The 18,535-nt window shown below is 45.6% G+C and overlaps 2 protein-coding genes across 5 annotated transcripts in view; one reads left to right on the top strand and one right to left on the bottom strand.

Moving 5' to 3' along the window:
- Nucleotides 1-16,018, bottom strand: part of CIT (citron rho-interacting serine/threonine kinase) — a gene marked incomplete at its 3' end in the record, with an annotated part of 121,307 nt that extends 105,289 nt beyond the window's left edge. The window contains exon 1 of the mRNA XM_083803777.1: nucleotides 15,710-16,018. The remainder of the gene's footprint in view (nucleotides 1-15,709) is intronic.
- Nucleotides 1-18,535, top strand: part of BICDL1 (BICD family like cargo adaptor 1) — a 54,307-nt gene that overhangs the window by 8,724 nt on the left and 27,048 nt on the right. The window lies entirely within an intron of this gene.

Here is an 18,535-nt window from a genome sequence, read left to right as displayed (position 1 = left end):
TGCCACCTCTTGAAATACGGTCTTCAGCGTGGTTCTCTGTTTCTAGCAGAGCAGAAACACTGCCCAGTTACAGCAGCATTAAACCACATGGAAGTGAGGTGGGATCAACTGGGAGTTCAGTGAAAGACATGACTCAGATGCTGAAGATCAAGTTTAAGATCTCCACAGTAACCTTTTTTTTTTTAGTTTTCTAAGTGATGATTAAAGCCTGTTCTGCATGTTGATTTGATTCCCTTCCCCCTGTCTCAGCACAGCAAAGCATGTAGGAATTCTCAGTAGCGCGGCCGTACCGAGCCAAACACTGATTTTACAGAGGAGAGCTGCAGAGCACATACACCAAGGTACACACTGCTCACCATAAACACTCCAAGTACAGGAGGCAAAGCACAGTTCTGCTGAGAAAGTCGTGGCTTGGAATTATGTGTTTTGTTTCCAGCTCCTTCAGTCTCTCCCATCTGTTTCAGTTCCTCATTTGAAAAAAAAATCCTACACTTTCTATCCTTATAAGTTCAAGAATTATGGGGGTGGAGCCGCATAGGCAAAGATCTCCTCTTGTGTGTGCTCCCAGCAGCTCTACCACAGCAAGTCCTGTCCCCACCTTTGGGCTTCTAGGAGCAACGAATACAACAATAACAAGCAGCCCTTTGCCTATAACGATGCAACATATTACTACTTTGTCAGGAAGTGAATGAAAAAAGACTTTCACACTGTTTCTAAGTGGCTTCACCAGATGGCTTTCCCACACACTTCCTGCTACCAACCCTGGGTTCCCGTAGCTGTTTGCTGCATGGAGCTTGGGTGAGGATGTATCCTTCCAGTTCAGTTGGGTTTCTGCTATGGTGCACAACACATAAGGAGGTAATTTCACAGTGTCAGACTCAGGTAGGGTGGTTTTTTTTTTGCAATGAAAATCTCTTTTGCAGCAGCAGGAAGAAGCGTGTCATCTTGCACTGCTGAAATAGCTCTTTGTGTTTAGAGAGGAACACTCAGCCACCGCGGCGTCCCTCCAAGGGACCCTCAATCACCAAGTTCATATATTCGCTCAGCATCTAGTGCCAGTGCGCTGCTACAAAGAATGAGGTGTTTCAGTCAGTCCCTCTGGTACAGCAAGATGATGATAGGCCAACCCACAAGTCTCCAAAGGAGGCTGGATTTGCTAGCCCCAAACCTTCCTTTCAGTAATACCGCAAGTGAAGGAAATCTGTTTCCAGCTCGGTGCTGTAACATGCAGTACAGCTTCACAGCACAGGCAGACTTTGATTTGAAAGAAACATTTTAATTCAAGAATGAAACAACTCTATTATATTCTCCTTTCCAAATCAATTGTGTTTTAAATACATCCTTTGGTGGTCAACACCATGCCTAGAAAAAAAAAGATGGCTCTTCTGTCAGTTATTGATTTGAAGAGCTTTTTCTGAACGTTGTTTATTGAGTCTATCAGCATAGGAACAACGTTGGATTTAAGAAATCCAGACTAATCACTGAAAAAGAAGTTACTAGAACAAGCGTGCTGGGCAAGATTCACTGCTTTTTCCGTGCCAGAGATCTGTAGCCATTACACTATGAGTTAGCTTGCCTTTAATTCCTTATTTCATCTGTACAGGTGCTTAATACAAGCCTCCTTACAGTTGTTTATTGAGTTGTCTGCAGTAACCCAGCACGGCGTATTGAGAAAGTCCATGCTTAGCACAGAGACGAGTAAGTCAGGCTCAACTTAAACACTGCTTCTGGGGCTTTATTTTTTAAACAGAAAAGCATCCTGAGCTGACCAAAGCTCAAGAAGAGTTGCTTTGACTAGCCCCACACTTCAAAGTGCATATCAGTCACTCCACTGAATTCTTTGTTGTTGTGTGGTTTTTTTTTCCCCCACCTGAAAGCATTCACTGGAGCTACTCAGAGGGATTTTGTAGAGTCCTGCAGAGCAAACCTTGATCAGCATCACCTCTGAGCCGTGTAAATTCAACATGGCAGGGCGACTGCACAAGAGAAGGCAGCATCCCTTTCTGTTGAAGGGGCCGAAGTACCTGTTCCCTCACAGCAGCCTCACACAGCACAGGGCTGCCCATGCCCTGGGGCAGGCAGACACCTCTTCCAGCACAGCTCTGTGCCTGGCACAAGGCACACTTATCCTACACGTGGCGGGGTGAGTGGGAAGCAGATCTCAGCACAAGCCAGAGCCAGACACCAAAGCTATCAAACCTCCTGTTAACCACACCAGGCACCCTCCAGCTCCCTGCCCCTCTGAAGCACCAGCAGATCCCAGCACTACGTAACCAGATCCCCAGTCGCCTGCTGAATACTGATTCCTGCGCAGGCAGGAAAGGCTTCCTCACTCCAGCTACTTCTCCCCTAGCAGAAAGCACTTGTTAATAATTCAGCTTCGTGCCACATCAGGGCTGGAGTGCTGAGGCTTTCTATGCTAAAGCTGTAAATATAGGACGTGACTGCAGCTGCATTTTCTCACCTGCAAAGTCCTACAATGAGATGATTCAGTGCCCTAGAAGGTAATGAAGACACATCCTGAGGTCACTGCTCAGTAGTGCTCACTCACCAATCCATCTGGAGGAAGGAAGACAGGCAGAAAGAAAGGCTCAGCCCCCCGGTGGCAGCCTGACCAACCCTGCAGCACCCATTAACCCCATTTCAAGGCACCTAGAGCTCTGGGAACCAACCGCAACAGGGCCATCCAGACACCAAGGCATAAATGCAAACACCAAAGAATTCACGCCAGCAAAGGGGGAATAATGCCCCCCCAGAAGGGTTGCTCAGAGGCTTTGCACCTACCCATTTTAGGCAAGATCCTTCCCTTCCCTTGTGTCCTTTGGCTAAAGAACTAGTGAGCACTGGGGGAATAGTCAGAAAGCTGCATGCAGAGTAAAACGGGCACAGACTGTTACTGAACCACAGTGCAAAACCCTCCTGAAGGAAAGGGTTACAAATTACTATCGAGGTGAAAAATGGCTACTATGAAGGCAGCAGAACTACACAAATCCCTGTTCATGGAGTAAAAAGAGAGCATCCATGGGGCTGGGGGCTGGATGGGACCTCATCCTTCCTAGGACAGCAGGACAGGCACCCCGCCATCCCTGGGGACCCCTCGGCAGTTGCTTGGTGACGGTACACCACATCACCCGGTCGCCATGGCGACCGGGTGTGATCCTACTGCTTGTGATGCGGGGACAGTCGGCGGACACGCAAGGAGACGCAGTTGTGACGTCCGAGGCGGGCGGGCAGCGGGGGCCATGGGCTTGGCTCACTGCCGGGACATATCCCCGGCATCCACCACTTCACCCCCTCGCTGCCTCCCCTGTTCACTGTGATTTTTCCAAAAAAAATTCACCCTGGAGATCTCCCGGGCCATGGCAGCCCTTTGTTCATGCCACCCACAGGGCAGTTTTTGAGCTGCTGGGGCAAACGTTTTCTTGTCTTGGTAAGAAGAGCCTGTGTGAGCAGGTGAACCAGCCTGTGCAAGGGTGGCTGTGCCACGGCTAGGCACCATCCTGGGCACCCTCCCTGCAGGTCCAGCTCGGGGGGCACAGTACAACAGAAGGGGTTATTTGTCACAACCACTTCACCTCTGCACCGCTTACAGCTCATCTCACAGCCTTGGAGGCTTGTGGTGCAGGGTGGAGCAGCAGGAAACGTCCCCAGGAGACATCCCCAAAGCCCAGACATCCTGTCCCCACCACCAGGCAGATCAGCTGTAACGAGGGTGCAGAGCACCATCTAGAAGAACACACATGACTGTTAAGCACCTGGTAATCAGCTATACACAGTTCTTCCTTGCACTTCAGCTCACAGCCCTGCCTTCATCTCTAGCAAGTAGCTCTGGAGCAGATCTCAGGAGTTTCTGCAAGGCTTTTTGCCTTGAAAGATTTTCAGACCTTCACAACTTAGTTGGATTCCTGCTAGCAGAATCACATGAGACTGAAACTGAACTTGATATGTGATGAAGAAATAAAAATCTGAATGAATCCCTTCCTCCCCTCTTACGCAGCACTAAAAATGTCAAGTGGCTATTCTGTTTGTGTCCAGGTCTTGATGCTTAGAGGAACTGCTTTATTATGCAGTAGCTCAGAGGTAAGGAAATGTGGGCAGAAAAGATTTTGTAAGAATATTTCTGCTTATTCACACTTGCTGTAAACACTTCCTCCAGGAGATTCTAGAAAGTAGGACACAGAAGGTGTTTGCATCCTGCCACTGCATTACTAGCTAGAAGCAGAGCTAAACACAACTCAAGGCTTTGCAAATCTGCACATAAGAAAAAACAATTAAAAACATCTGATCTTTAAAGTGCCATTTTGGGTTATAAACTTTGTGCACCTTATAATGAAGTCTTTAAAATCCTTTTCTGTTTAAGTGTGATTGCTTTTTCTAAGTGCAGTTTAGTAGACAATAGCCCAAGAGGGAAGTCTCTTCTACACTGAGGGGTTTTTGCAGGCTGTATTAGGTGCTCTGATTATCCATGAAATCATAGAGGCCCCTTGCAAAAACAGCCTAGAGCTTAATCAACGTTTTGTTTAGAGCTGCATTTAGCAAAAAACAGTTTATTTTAAGCATAGTTATGGGATCAGTGAGACTCCTGCTGACTTCTGATGGATGCCCCAATGCAACGGAGAAGGCTTGTATTTGCCAGTACCACCCGTGGTGATGGGAAATCCCATCTCTGGGAACAAGAAGCTGCCCAGAGGTGAGAGTACAACAGGTAGCAACTGGCAGACCAGGACAAAAACTAAGCAACTTGCATTGCAGGGGAATGGGGATAAGAGGTGACCCATAAGTAGGTCAGGCAATAATTTCATTTTGAAGAGGCACAGGTTGGCCAAACAATTTTATTAGGTGGCTTCCTATAGAGGCTCAGTTCTGTGGCTGCAGAGATTTGCACCAGCTTTCTTTCAGACAGGAAAGTGTCTGAGTGGGGACTGCCAAGATCAGAAGCATGTGGGAACATTCCCATTAATGGTTCTCATCATCTCCTAATTACTCTTTCCTGGAAGGCTTTAATGTTGAAGCATGTAAAGAGCCTTTTTAAAAGCAAAAATTACTTGGATAGGTTCAGATGGGATATTATTCTACCAAGATTAGTACAGCAATGCAGATGGGTAATAAATATAGAGCTATCACAGGAACTGCTGCGTATTTGGGAATAAGCGGGCACCTAAGGCATCCAGCTCACCTGAATTTGTCCTTTAAATACTATTTACTGGTTTCACTCTGCATTTTATCTGACCTAAAAGATATGTTGTTTTGTCCTCATTGCTTCCCCCTTCTGTTGTTCCCCCACCTCAGTCTCTCTTCTCCTGGATACATCTCAAAAATGAGTTCAAATTATCCCTGTCCTTAGGCTGGTCGTTGTCTCCATAGTCTTGTTCCTTGAGCTGACGTGAAACCATGCTATTGCTTGATTCCTTTGGGGTTAGCCTGGCTTCCACTTCCAGTACACCGAGAGGGAAAATTTAGCCTTGCTACTCCCTTGCTCTCTACATCCCTCAAAGTCTGTTCCTGAATCCACTTCCAGACTTGGCACCGTTTTGTATAATGGAGATGTTCTTTTGGAAAGCTATTTCATTGGCAACTACTTAGCATAAGTTGTTCATGGTTATTTGTTAACAAAGCACCATTGCAGTTGGTTGCCTACAAGCTCAGAGCAAGGAAAACTGAAGTCTTTTCCAACTCGAGTAGAGACCAGCAGATTTGTTGCTCACACCAGGGCCATGGGGCAAGTGCCAGCCACAGGACTTGTTAGAGGAAAAGGACTACACTTACAGAAGAGATGCGCAGAGCCATTAGCTTTTGTCAGGTCAAGTGCTTCAGGACCAAGTAAACAGGTTTCAACAGAAGGGGGCCTTTGAGAAGTACTTACAGTTTTCCTTTGTTACTTTACTTGATTAGCAGGTGCTTTACATAGATCTTTTTGTGATACCAGAAAACTGATGCACTGAGGCTAGGCAGCAGTTGTCATGGTAAGCCTAGGAAAAAGACCCTAACAAAGGAAAATTTCTTCACCATTTCCATTGGCAAGCAGCTGGCACAAGAGTTTGAGCTGTCTTCGTCTTACAGAATGCAGATGAATTTTTTACTATTTAATGTGTAAGATTAGGAAATTGGGAAAGTATATTCCAAGAAGTACACCACTCCAAGAAAAACGTATTGGTGCAGACAATTAGTTATAATTTAGGCCTTATTCTCCATATCCCCTTACATATGGGGCAGCACACATAAGCTGTAGGATGAGAATTAGTGTAGACATTAAGGAAAACATCTAAGTTAGCTGAGCAGAACAGAGTGCTCAGAGATGTTACAAGGTCACCCATCAAAGGAGGCTTTTGGTAAGTGGCCAAGTAGTCACCATCACACAGGGCTGGCCAGTTTTTGCCTTGGTATGAAAAGAACTAGGCAAAATTGAGTCTGAAAGAGCCTTCTCTATCTTTTTTATGTGAGGTTTCTTTATCTTTTTTTTTTTTAAGAGAAAACTTTCACGAGTTCAGGTCTTCCTGCTGTTTCTGAATATTGAAGGAAAAAGGCAGAGAAGCCCAAACAAATACAAGCAATAACTGAGCATTTTCCCTCCACACAAGCATAAAGCAATAAATAGAGGGGTCAAAACAAATGCAAATTGGGAAAGATTCAGAGGTAGATTCCAACATTTTCTTGAACACAAACTCAGGTATTGGGGGAGTTGCACTTTCCAGCAGATTTATGTTTCTATGAAGCCAAATGAGAAAGTCTGAAATGATACTTTGCCAAAATCTACAATCTCCTCTGAATGATGTGATATTTTTCCAAATAACATCCATTGATCGGCTATGAAGACGCACAGAGATTTGCTAACTCAAATGATTTCTGTAGTCCTTGCCTCTAATCCAGACAGATTTATTTCCCTAGGTTTTACTGAATGTCATATTTCACATTGTGCACAAGTTCTTCCTAAATGTTGTGCTTCTTTATTTCCCTCTCCACCTTAGCACAAGGGACCGGACTTCAATAACTAGTAAATATTCAAAGCTTTAAATGTTCAAGGCAAACGCTCATGAAACTGATGATTGCAGTGGTACCTCCTCTTCCTGGGACCTTTCTGTCCCTGAAGCACTGGGGCCGTGGTTGCTCTAGTCTCCACCGTAAGGGACCACACTGAGCTGCCCCATACTCACCTTAGTCAAGGCAAGACAGACCAAAAAGGTGCTATTTAACCTGCTCAGGCTCATCTGGCTTATTTTTGTGGTATGGAGGAATGAGCTCACCCCAGAGAAAGGTGGAGGAGGAGGATGCACACTTGGGAGCATCATTTTTTCCTGCCAGAGGCAACTGCATGTCCCTGATGCTTTTAAAGCTGAGTAAACACAGGCACCTTGAGGCCTCACAGCCAGCACCCAACCTTTACAGAGTCCATGCTGGACAGAGACCCCAAAGAAAGCAAATAGAGAATGGTTCCACATAAAAGCAGGGCTGGAGTTAAGCAGAAGCATTGCTTACAAACTATTTTCTTGACTGACTGGAATAGACACGCTGAGCATCTGCTTTTACTACTTGGAACCCCTTGAAGGAAAAGCCAGGTGCCACTGCAGAAACATCTGAGATTGTGCAAATCAGTGGTTACAATCAAAAAGAATTCCTCAAAACCCACCTACAGAGGATTAGCAGACTGATTTACTTCATTTAAAGAGGCCTCCTCCATTCCAGGCATTATCTGACCCAGCAGCTCAGAGCTACTTACTGAGATTAACTCTGGCACCACGAGACACAGGCCTTCAGCTGAGGGCTGCCTCTCAGTGGCTCCTTCCTTCCAAGGAAATCGTTTGCATCAAGACTTTGAAAACTCGGGAATTTCCTTTCCCCCGTTCCCCATCCTCCATATTTCTCCATCAAAAGAAAGTATCAGACTAAAAAGGCCACTTTGTGAAGGAAGGAGACAGGAAACCCTTATCCCCTCATTACAGGTCACTGCCTTGCCTCACAGGAGGGGGAAGATTTGCCCAGAGTGGGACAGGGCCAGACCATGCAGCTTTAGTGCTCCAGGTCCCAAGTGTTGGCCACCTCCATCAGTCTCTGCCCCTTCTCGTGGCCAGGGAGCACATGGCTGACAAAATATTTTGCTGTATGAGGCAGTCAATGCACAAGCCTTTTCTAACAGCGCGAGCTTGTGTGAGTGAAGATATTAGCTCTCCTGCTTCCCTTAATCTCCCTAAGCAGATCTAATAAGCCACCCCAGGCCAGGGCAAATGGCCTAGTCTGACCAAAATGCCTGCTCAGACCCACGTACCATCAAACATGCCATTAACGCCCACCCAGAGCCAGCTGGCCTCTGTGCAACTGGGCTCATCCTAGGGACAGGGAAGGAGAAAACAGCTGCTTATGCTGGAAAGCCATTGCCAGAGTACACACACGTCTATGCCTATACATACACGTACACCCCCCTTCCTCCCTTCCTTCCCCTCGCATCACTCAGCAAACAAGACATTTGCATGAGGCACCTGCTAGTATTTCAAGCACGTGAAGGGGACGGTTTTCATTAAGGCTGTGTCAGCACCGCAGACTGCAACGGCTTGCTTATACCTCCAGGCTGCTGATGCTGCAGAGCGCAGACAGATGGGCAGCCATCTCAGCGCCACAACAGCCTTGTTCACCCCTTTGTGTGACAGCAGGTGAAGCCTCCGCTGTTGGATAAGTTGGAAACCTCAGGGCCAAGTGGTTCTGCTTTAATATCACAGGGAGATTCGAGGCTTCTGCAGCTGCACACCTCCCAGATTTACCACAGAAGAGGCGACACTTCAAAGGCACGCAAATAATCGCTTTTTGGTGCATTCCACCAGCATCGTTAGGCAAATGTCCATAAATACCCTTCTCACATATCTTGTCTCACTGAGATTATTCTCGTCTCCCTGGCAACTGTCAGATGATGTATAATGCTAGCAGGGATTAGCCCCAATGAGCCTTATAACCCCCGTGTAAATTCCTGCTCTATGAAGAGACCTGGCCAAACCCTCTTCTTTCCTGGCAATGTTAAAGTGTTATCATAAATAATATTAAATCCAAGAACCTTTCAGTAAACCTGAGTAAGGATGAAAACTAATATGGGGCTTTTTAAGTGGTAGTATTTGTCTTGTCCTCCAGACAAATAAGTTTGAGACGTGTGGATATACTTGGTGTCTCTCAGCTTGACAAGTAAAGCTGTATTTTGAATCAGTGCTTAAGAGAAGGCTTGTGCTGAAAACTTGGGCTCTAATATCTTTATCTCCTTTGTCCCTGAATGCCAGTGGGGATCACGCTGGGAAATTCCAAATCCCCACAAGAGCTTAAACTTATGCTATGCTTTTTTAACCTATTCATTTCTGAAAACTAACCTGGATTCAGGTCAACGTTTGAAATCCATGTGCCTACTGACACCCGTTGCATCAAGGCTTCCTGCCCCAGCAAGCAGCTATGGCCTGTACCTTATGCCCCCACTCCTCAAGCAGACGTGACTAAAGCATCACACCAAAGAGGTACAACCTCACCACCACCGCTTTCTGCGAGTCAAGAGCATTTCTCTGGGTAATATACCACATTTGGGCCTAGTGATGAAGTTGTTTGTCTCCAAGATCCCCCTCTGGCCTTCCAGTGCAGTCACAGCAGGCTTCTGCCATGCACGAGGCTAATGCCATGATGAGCCCCATCACCAGGTAGGAAGAGCAGAGTATCCCAGCTCAGGAAGCCAGGCAGCACCGCGTTATAAGTAAGCCTTAGGGGCTGAGGTGTCCAAGCAATGACAAACAGCCCATGGTGCACAAGTGACATGTTTAAACTACTTTTTTCTTCTTCAGTCCATTTGAGTCTTTATAATGTCCCAGCTTGGCAGCATCTGCTCTAATTCAACAGGACATAAAAAAACCTTTGAGCAGAGCCAAGGAAAGGAAGCTAAAAGAGGAAACATCACCCTCAGCAGCAAAATCAAAACCAGATACACTGCAGCCGAAATCAGAGAATTTCTGTAATTAAATATACAAATCTCTGGCACAGTGCTGTGTTGATGCAATAGGTTGTGGTGGCTTTCTATTAGAGAGATCAGCTGGGGAAGGGCTCCAGGATTCAGGAGGCAGGTCACAAAACAGCCAAGGCAAGGGGTGATAGGGAAGCTGGTGTAGGAAGGGTAGTGGCAGGCAGAAGCAAATCTAAGGCTTGGCAGAAGCTCGTTAGCAATGATGCAACATGATTTCCTCGCATGCTCTGTGGACCTGTTTGCTTCCCAGCCATCTGCCACCTCCAGTGCACATCTCATCATGAGAAACAGGGGGAAGAGGGTCAGTGGCCTAAAGCAGGTAGTTTTTAGCACAGGGAGGATTAAGTCTTTCTGACTAACCTGCATACCTCTCTGCTCTGGCAGAAATTTTAAGCAACACCATTTTAGACGCTCCCAAACACAGCATGCACTCAGTAGATTTACTATTGCTACCACAGGCTTCTGCACAAAGAAATCCAGCTGCAGCAGCAGAGTAGAAACTGCTGGGAGCTGAATACCGTGATCTCCTGACACTGATCACATTATTCTTGCTTTCTAGCAGCAAGAGGAAGAGCAAGTTAATCATCTAGACTCAGTGGTGCTAGGACAGATCCCGTTTTTAAACCCTGCTGTAGTAGCGTAAGAACTGGAGCAGTAGATGAGGCTGCACTCAAGTGTGGGATAATCAGCATGCGCTCCCACAAGGCAGCCCTCACTGTCCTTTGAGGACAGAGCCATTAAAGAACGTAACTGGAAATCAAAGCAGCCACAGATACAGTATGAGCACACTCAAACAGGACTTTCAAAATGAAGCCCACTCCCAGCAACCTGTCAGGGAGACTTTGAAGGTAAAGAACAGCCACTGCCATGCCAGTTTTGCTGCATTTTACCTGGTGCAATTTAGCTGGTCTCCTGTTACCTGTTTAGGGCCAGAATGCACATATATGGCATATATAATGCTCTCAGCAGCCCTGATGTATGTTTAAAAGCACCAGAGCCAAAACCAACAGCATTCCCCCATTTCCCACAAGACATCCATAGGTCTTTTCCCACTCCACCCCTCTGAACCACATCAGCAAGGGTGAAAGGCAGGGGCTGTGAAGGAGGGGAAAGCACTCCCCTTGCTCTGCTCATGCCAGCGGTGCCAAGGATGCTACTGCTTTGCAGAGGCAAAGCCTCAGCCATCAAAACTTCAGCCAGCAGGAGAAAGCATCCTTTCAGTATCAGACACGTAGGACTGGCTGCTAATTCTCACAGCATCTGTCAGTGCGGCATTTCCAATCTAAGGCCTTGTGCCATGCCTACAGATCTCCCCAGCTCACCATCAGCAGCCTCACAGCTCAGCTGCATGGAAACCGAGGCTGTGGGTCCACCCTGGTCCCCGTGTCCACCTGGCACCCGCTGCACGCCCCAGCCCAGGCTCACTGCTGCTGCACGGGGTCTGTTGTCAGAAATCAGAAACCTCAGTACTAAAAACCCCAGCGGGAGTGATTTCTCTAAGCAGCAGCTCAGACTTCTGGGGAAAGGACTTCTGATTCAATGAAGCCTGACCTACATTTGATAAACTTTGGCAATAGGTGCAAGTCTAAGTAGAGTATGTGTGCCAAATTGGAGGCCCACAGCCAAACACAGAGCCTTTGTCTACAGTATTTTCGGTGGACTCCAGCTCACACACAGTTACAATAACACAGCTGTTGAGATGTTGCTACAGAGGCTTTTTCTCTTCTGACAGCATTTCACCTCTCTTCCATCAGAAAAGATAACTGAATACATGAAGGGTTTGGGACTGAGCTGGTTTTCCCACACAGGTCCCTCCGTGCTTTACTTCTTAAATGATATTCACAGATGCAGCAAAGCCTGGAACTCGCTCGGAGAGGGGCTCTTTCCAGTCACTCATAATGCATTCCCCTGCATGCATATGATTTGGCAGAGCATAGTGTATTTTATATGCCATCCTGCAGCATGTGCTGCACCCGCCTTGTTTTTCAGCTAAGTTTGCTCTCTGCATCTACTTGCCTTTTTTTTTTCCCCCTCCACCAAGCACAGCTTTCTGTAGGACTTAAAGTACCAAAATGCCAGTGAGTTTGCCAAAAGCTGTTATTTAAAGAAACCCATGCAAAAACTTTTTAAAAACTAGATTGTGGGAGGACAAGGCTCCAAGAAGAGATCCATGTTCTTGTTTCTGGACTCCCACGTTGTAGAGAGGCTCTGGCCATAGCAGCACCCATGGAATGCCTTCAGGGGAGCACCTCACCCACCAGGCTGACATGTGAGAGAAGATCTGACCGCTTACAGAAATACTCAGCAGATTCCCAAAAGCTGGGTTATGGGTGCTATTTAGAAAACTTTGATCCTAGGCTTGGAATACACACCTGCTGGGGTTTAATTTAGCATTTTTGGCTCATGCTAGAAGTCACTACTACATATTGCTATCAAGGTGCTCCGAAGGCTAAGTCCTTCCCTGAGGAGCTATAACAAAGACCTAATCCCCTCAGCACTTACATCTGTGGCACTGCACAAAAAGGTAAACAAGTACTTCTGTGTTCAAGCATCTGATGCACTGAGTCATAAGCTGTTTCCATGTTAGTGGAAACAGAGCAAAGCTGGGTTGAGAGGAGAGACAAGTGTGCATGTACTTATTACATATGGTAATGCACAAAGTGTAGATCTGCATTTTACTTCGGCAGATCAGAGTGCTCAGATGTTATTACTAGCACATTGTAATTATCTTTTGTCAGTGATCACCAAAAGCAAGGTCTGCCTTGTGTTAGAAGTCTGCTCCAAAGACCTTATACTCTAAAGAGATCTTTTTATGCTGCCAGCAAGGGAGAACAACTCAGAAATAGCTGAAGGCTGCTGAAGTACAGGAAAAAAGTATTGCCAAATTAAATGGTATCTTTAGATGCTTTTTGTCTGCAAGTATCCAGCCCAATTCAGTTGTGTTTAGAGTGACAGATCAAATACTAGCTGATCAAGAAATATTTCCTAAGTAAAAGCTTACCTAACAGCCCCAGAACTAGCTTCAAGAAAGTAGATTTGGACCTTTTTATTTAAGCATTGCAATTGTGACATATTGGCATGTGGTTATTTTGTGTTGGTTTTTTTTTTTTTGATACTTTGTGACAGACTTGCTCTTTTTTTTGTCCCTCTCCTTTCATTTATGACCCTACTGTACCTAGCAGTGATTAAAACATCCCCTAGTGAAGGGAAAGCTTTATTGAAACTAATAGTTTGTAGCTGAAGCTTCCATCCTAGCCAATATTCGTTATAGTTGGTGGGTGTCCTTATTTTTCTACAGAAATCAACTACAAGTTTTACTGCACCAGTTATGATAAATAGGCCTTCTGCACAGAGTAACTTATATCTTGCCTTAGTCAAGCCTAACAAAAAAGACTTCTTAACACTCCTTCCTCTGGGTTTTGAAATAAATTGGACGAGTTGTCAAAGAAGTGAGCAAACACATTGAGTACTGCTTTTCAGAAACGGACTGATGGAAGTTATTGGGAATCAGATATGACAGGAATTTAAAAGCTAATAAAACATCTCCCAGGTCAATCTATCAAAGTTTAAATACACATCTATGTTTCAGAAAATGCTTTCTTCCTGTCTCAAGGCTTCCTAATAGAAGTTAACGGGTTTTAAGCCAACTACTTGAATTTTTTATTTTTATTTTTTTGGCATCCACCAATTTCACAGGAATTGGAATAGACACCAGTATTTCGACGCAGTCAGACATGCCTGCAAATGCAAGTTTGAGCATCAGGTCTAAACACATTGGAAAGCTTTTAGTTTGCATGTTACTACTAAATCCGTAAAGAGTAGGTCGTAAGCTTAGCAGGTTATAAAGGCAGAGATTTCAAAAGCTGGTGAGGATTCCCTCTGCCATCATATTACTGCCATCATATATTAGATATCCTCAACAAAACTCAGTTCATTTTCTTTGAAATAAAGGAGATGTCAGAGCATTTAAAGCCAGAGTAAGAGACTGCAAGAAGCTTAATTATTGTCTTGCTTCCAGGCACAGATATGTGAGTTTGAACACCTCCGGGTTTAAAGAGTCGTAGACTAAAACAATTTCATAAGAAGTAAAATTCAAGAATGGAGATTTGCTATCGTGACTTCGGGCTACCAGCGAAGACAGCAAAGCCTCTCGAGAGCAGCACTATATATTGCACTTCTCTTTGCCTCAGCCATAAGTGTCCATTTTATTCCAGGAGGTTTTAATGACTGAAGTATTTATGCTTCCAGTTCATCAACTACTTCCAAACTAATCATGCATTTTATATTTCATTATACTATCACCTGACCCACACTTACGGCTCACCAGGAATTTACTGGAAGAAATTTTTTTTTGTCTTTTAGCTTGAGTAGAAAAGCCACATTAAGCTCAAAAACTCTGGATTAAAAACCCACATCCAAGGTAAGAGAGCCAAAATGCTCCACTGTGATAAAATATGGCTTTTGTCAGGGAAAAAATAACCTATTCATGGAAACTAAGCATTAGAAATGCATTAGAAGTTACCTAGCAGAGCAGGTAACTGAATTTATCGATGTAAAACAGGCCATCCCACATTCAGACAGCTCTAGTTCCCTCTGCTACATCAAGGCAAGACTTCAGAAACTGGGGTCTCACACATTGGCGGTGTGAGGTTTTGAGGACTTTTCTAAACTGAGTGTCCCAAACCCCACTACAATACACCAGCCCCAAGCTGTGCTCCCCAGAAATTAATGCAACAATTCCCCTCAGCTCTGCTGTAGGGTCATGGACTTGATTTAAGCTGTAAGCCTTCCTGCCTCCAGTTGCAAATACGTGCAACAAATACTTCAGTCAAGGTCATGTGCAGCATCTCCGCAGAACTAGAAGAGCCTGCTGGTACTATTCCATTTCTTCTCAACAACCAGGAGCCAAGCAGCTGCCAGCAAGCCCTGCATTCAGCTCCCCACTCTGAGCCCACTGACAGACGCCAGCCCCAGGAGCCCCTGCGCAGGGCTGTCTCATCTCCCACTCTTCTGCAAGCAGCATTTGCATACAGAGAACAAGAGCCACACTGGGTGCACTGCTTAGCATTGCGTGTCCTCCGGGCACACTTTGTCCTCTGAGTTATCTTCAGTGCTAATTTATTACAGCATTCAAAGCAGCGGGCCTCCGGCAGTCCCTCCCACAGGAAGCTGGCTGACTCATTTTTCCACACACTGTATTTTTCTCTCCACAAGAGCCAAATGCTTAGGTCAAGAATAAACCACAAAAAAAGGGAGGCTCATATTTAAGCACCTCCTAAAACATGTTCACAACCTGCATCCACTTGTGAAGCTATTTCTTCCAAACAATGAACATAGACATTACACCTTGCCAGAGTTGCCCCCATATGGCACACAACTGTTTTTGCTGTGAACAGCCATTTCTAATCCCATAAGATACTTTAGCCTAAGCTAGCGGTTGTTGGCTTCAGCCAAACAGGTATCTTAGTACTCAGTAACAAAGAAGATGAAGACCACCATTTTGTATTCATTCCCTTGAGCTCTTTTCAAAACAAACAAACAAACCCACAGGTATTTACTTTATAAACTAGTTGTATCAAGTAGTCTTCTAGGAGAGTTAAAAAGAACTGCATTGCCAGAAAACCCTTGACTGTCCACTCTTCCGTACTTTGCTTGGTGATACAGTAAGAATTCACTATCCCTATTAAAAGGATTTTTCAAGTACACTTGGAAAGAAAAAAAAAATAGCAGTACCTTATCATATCAGGGCATTGACAGCAGTTATCTCCAGCAGCACTTCCAGCTCTCCAGCCTCAAGAAACATGGGAAGCAACCAAAGCCAGCCAACATGGGCACTTTTCCCCTCAGAACAGGCAATCCAACTTCAGGCTGAGAAGGATCACATTTTCCAGATGTTGTCACCAAAGAACTAAACATCTGTGCTCTGACAACACTTCCCTATCTCAAAGGGCAGGTACAAGCCTAACCCCACAGAGAAAAAAGTATCAGCTTCCTCCTGTTCTCTCTTATAGCCAGCTCCCCCACTGGCCTCTGCCTCTCAGGTGTGAAGCATCTGAGCTGATGATGTATTAACCCATTGCCATCCACTGCATCACTGGGGTGTGCTGGAAGGAAACCACTCACAATCTTGGTTAGTCTTAGTTTAAAACTCAGGTAAATAGGAGTGATGTCAAAGGACAAGCTGAGCGATTACCTGTTTGTCCTGTAGAAGGGAAAAAATGAAGAGAGGACAGATCTGGAGCAAAGAATTTTCACTTTCTTGCAAGCAATAAAGTATCTTGTTTCTAAAACACCATGACCGTATAAGAAGTGCAGATTTGAGCATGGGATGCCACAGCCCTCCTTTATCTCACAAAGGCCTCTCAAAGTAGGTTTAATGCCACAGCTAAGAGATATTTCTCATCAGTAATGTCTCCAAAGCTTCATGCTTATAAAAGAGCAATTTCAGTGCTTCGTCTTGGTTACCAGGCTCCTTGCTTTGGCAATTACAAACCCTCATCCTTTAGGTCTTTGATTCCCTTCTTTCTTGATAGGTCAATTTTGTACTAAAAAAATGCTCATTTCTTCTTTAATCCATCCACTCTTGTCAGTATAGGACCCCTCAAACACTCTAGTGGGCCTGTGCCCTACAACATCAGTCTGTTAAGGGAAGGCGCATCAACCTGCATGGCCGTAACAGAGGAGGTCAGGCAGACTGCCACATAGTCAAACCCTTCTGTCTAAGCAGATATGGATTTATTGGCTCCTCTGAATGACGAGAAGGAATAACCAGGAGGAGACCCTCTGGGGCATAAAGACCATTGCAGATAGCTGGGCATGATGGCATATGGTATGAAGCTATCAAGTGCCAGATATGCAGTAGTTTGCCTGAACTGCACTGAAAAAGGTAATAAGAGAGTGCACCACATTCTGTTCACAGTTTCACATAGATGTATGATTTCAGTGCCAGGACCCAGTGAGGACAATGCAGGCTGGATGCCGTGTGCCCATACCATGGCCAGCTCGCAGATCTTACCTACATGAAGGAACTGAGGGTCAGAAACAAGATCAATGGGGAGTGGGCTGATGGGTGCAGCAGCAGGTTGCAGAGGTGGTTCCTGAGTAAAAGGAAATCTGTGTTAGAAAGTAAATCATACCTGCAATATGTAAGCAGATATATTCACTTTGGTTACTAGTATCAAACCCACCTGCTAGCCTGCTTATAGCTTGTGGGTATATAATAGGTATGTATTACATACTGATACCTTAGCACTTTCACAGTGTAAAAAAATCAGATTTTCTAAAAAGTATACCATGGGATCAATGCAAACAACCTCTGTTGGATGGTTACAACCAAAATATTTTGGAAGTGTTGCCAGTTCCCTAAATTCTCATTTTCCCATGTAACTTGGGTGGTAACAGCTCTCATACCGGGACCAAGCTACTACAGACTTTGTGTGGTTGAGTTTCCCAAACTTGGACAGTAGCAGAGCAAGGGACGAGGCAGGGAGAGGAGGGTTCAGTCCCCCCATGTCATTTTGCAGAGATGGGGACAATGCTGGCCCTGGTAATGATGAACATCACTCCCCAGCTCCAAATGGCCTGCTCTGTACTGGGGAGCAGAGGGAAGAGGTCCTACAGAGAAAGCTTAGCCATGTCTTCCCATGTGCAAAGTGTGTAACTGCAGGTTACTGATAAAGCTAATAAAGCTGATAGCTGATAAAGCAAATTGTGTGCCTGTGGTGGGTTGACCTTGGCCCTGCCAGCTGTTCTCTCACTCCACCACCTGCACAGGATGGGGGGAAAAAATAAGATGAAAAAGTTTGTGGATTGAGACAGAGACAAGGAGATCACTTACCAATTACTGCCACAGGCAAAACAGACTGAACTTGGGGAAAATTAATTTAATTTATTGCCGATTAAAATAGATTTGGATTGTGAGAAACAAAGACAAAATTAAAGCAATAATGTTCCCTCCGCCCTCATCTCCCATGACTCAGCTTCACTCCCTCATTCCCACCTCCTCTCCCTCCCTTCCCTGGGCCACGCAGGTGGATGGGGAACAGGGGCTGTGGTCAGTCCTTAATGGTTCCTCTCTGACACTTCCTCCTCACACTTTTCCCCTGCTCCAGCATACATCCTTCCCATGGGCTGCCGCATCTTTCCCATGGGCTCCAGCATACATCCTTTCCCTCGGGACAAACCTGCTCCACTGTGGACTCTTCCATGGGTGGCAGGGGAATCTTGGCCCCAACACCTGCAGCACCGTCTCCTCCTTTTCCTTTTCCTTCTCCTTTTCCTCTTCCTCTTCCGCCTCCTCCTCTCTTCTCACCTCAGTGCTCGCAGGGCTGATCCTCACATTTTTCTCCTCACTGCTGGGCAGCCTTTTGCCCTTTCTTACCGGGATTTCTCTGAGGTGCCACCAGCTCACTGAGGTGCTCGGCTGAGCCCTGAGGGGAGGCTGCTGTGGAACCTTCTGGAACCAGCTGGAACCGGCGGCCTGACTTCTCCTCACAGCTGCCGCTGCAGCCCTGCTGTCAGCTCCTCTGCACAGATGCCTCCTAAAATCTACCCCTCAGC

Source organism: Anser anser (genome assembly GCF_964211835.1).
Source record: "Anser anser genome assembly, chromosome: 18".
NCBI lineage: Eukaryota > Metazoa > Chordata > Aves > Anseriformes > Anatidae > Anser > Anser anser.
Note: the sequence above shows the minus strand (reverse complement) of the source record. Positions and strands in the feature narration are given on the sequence as shown.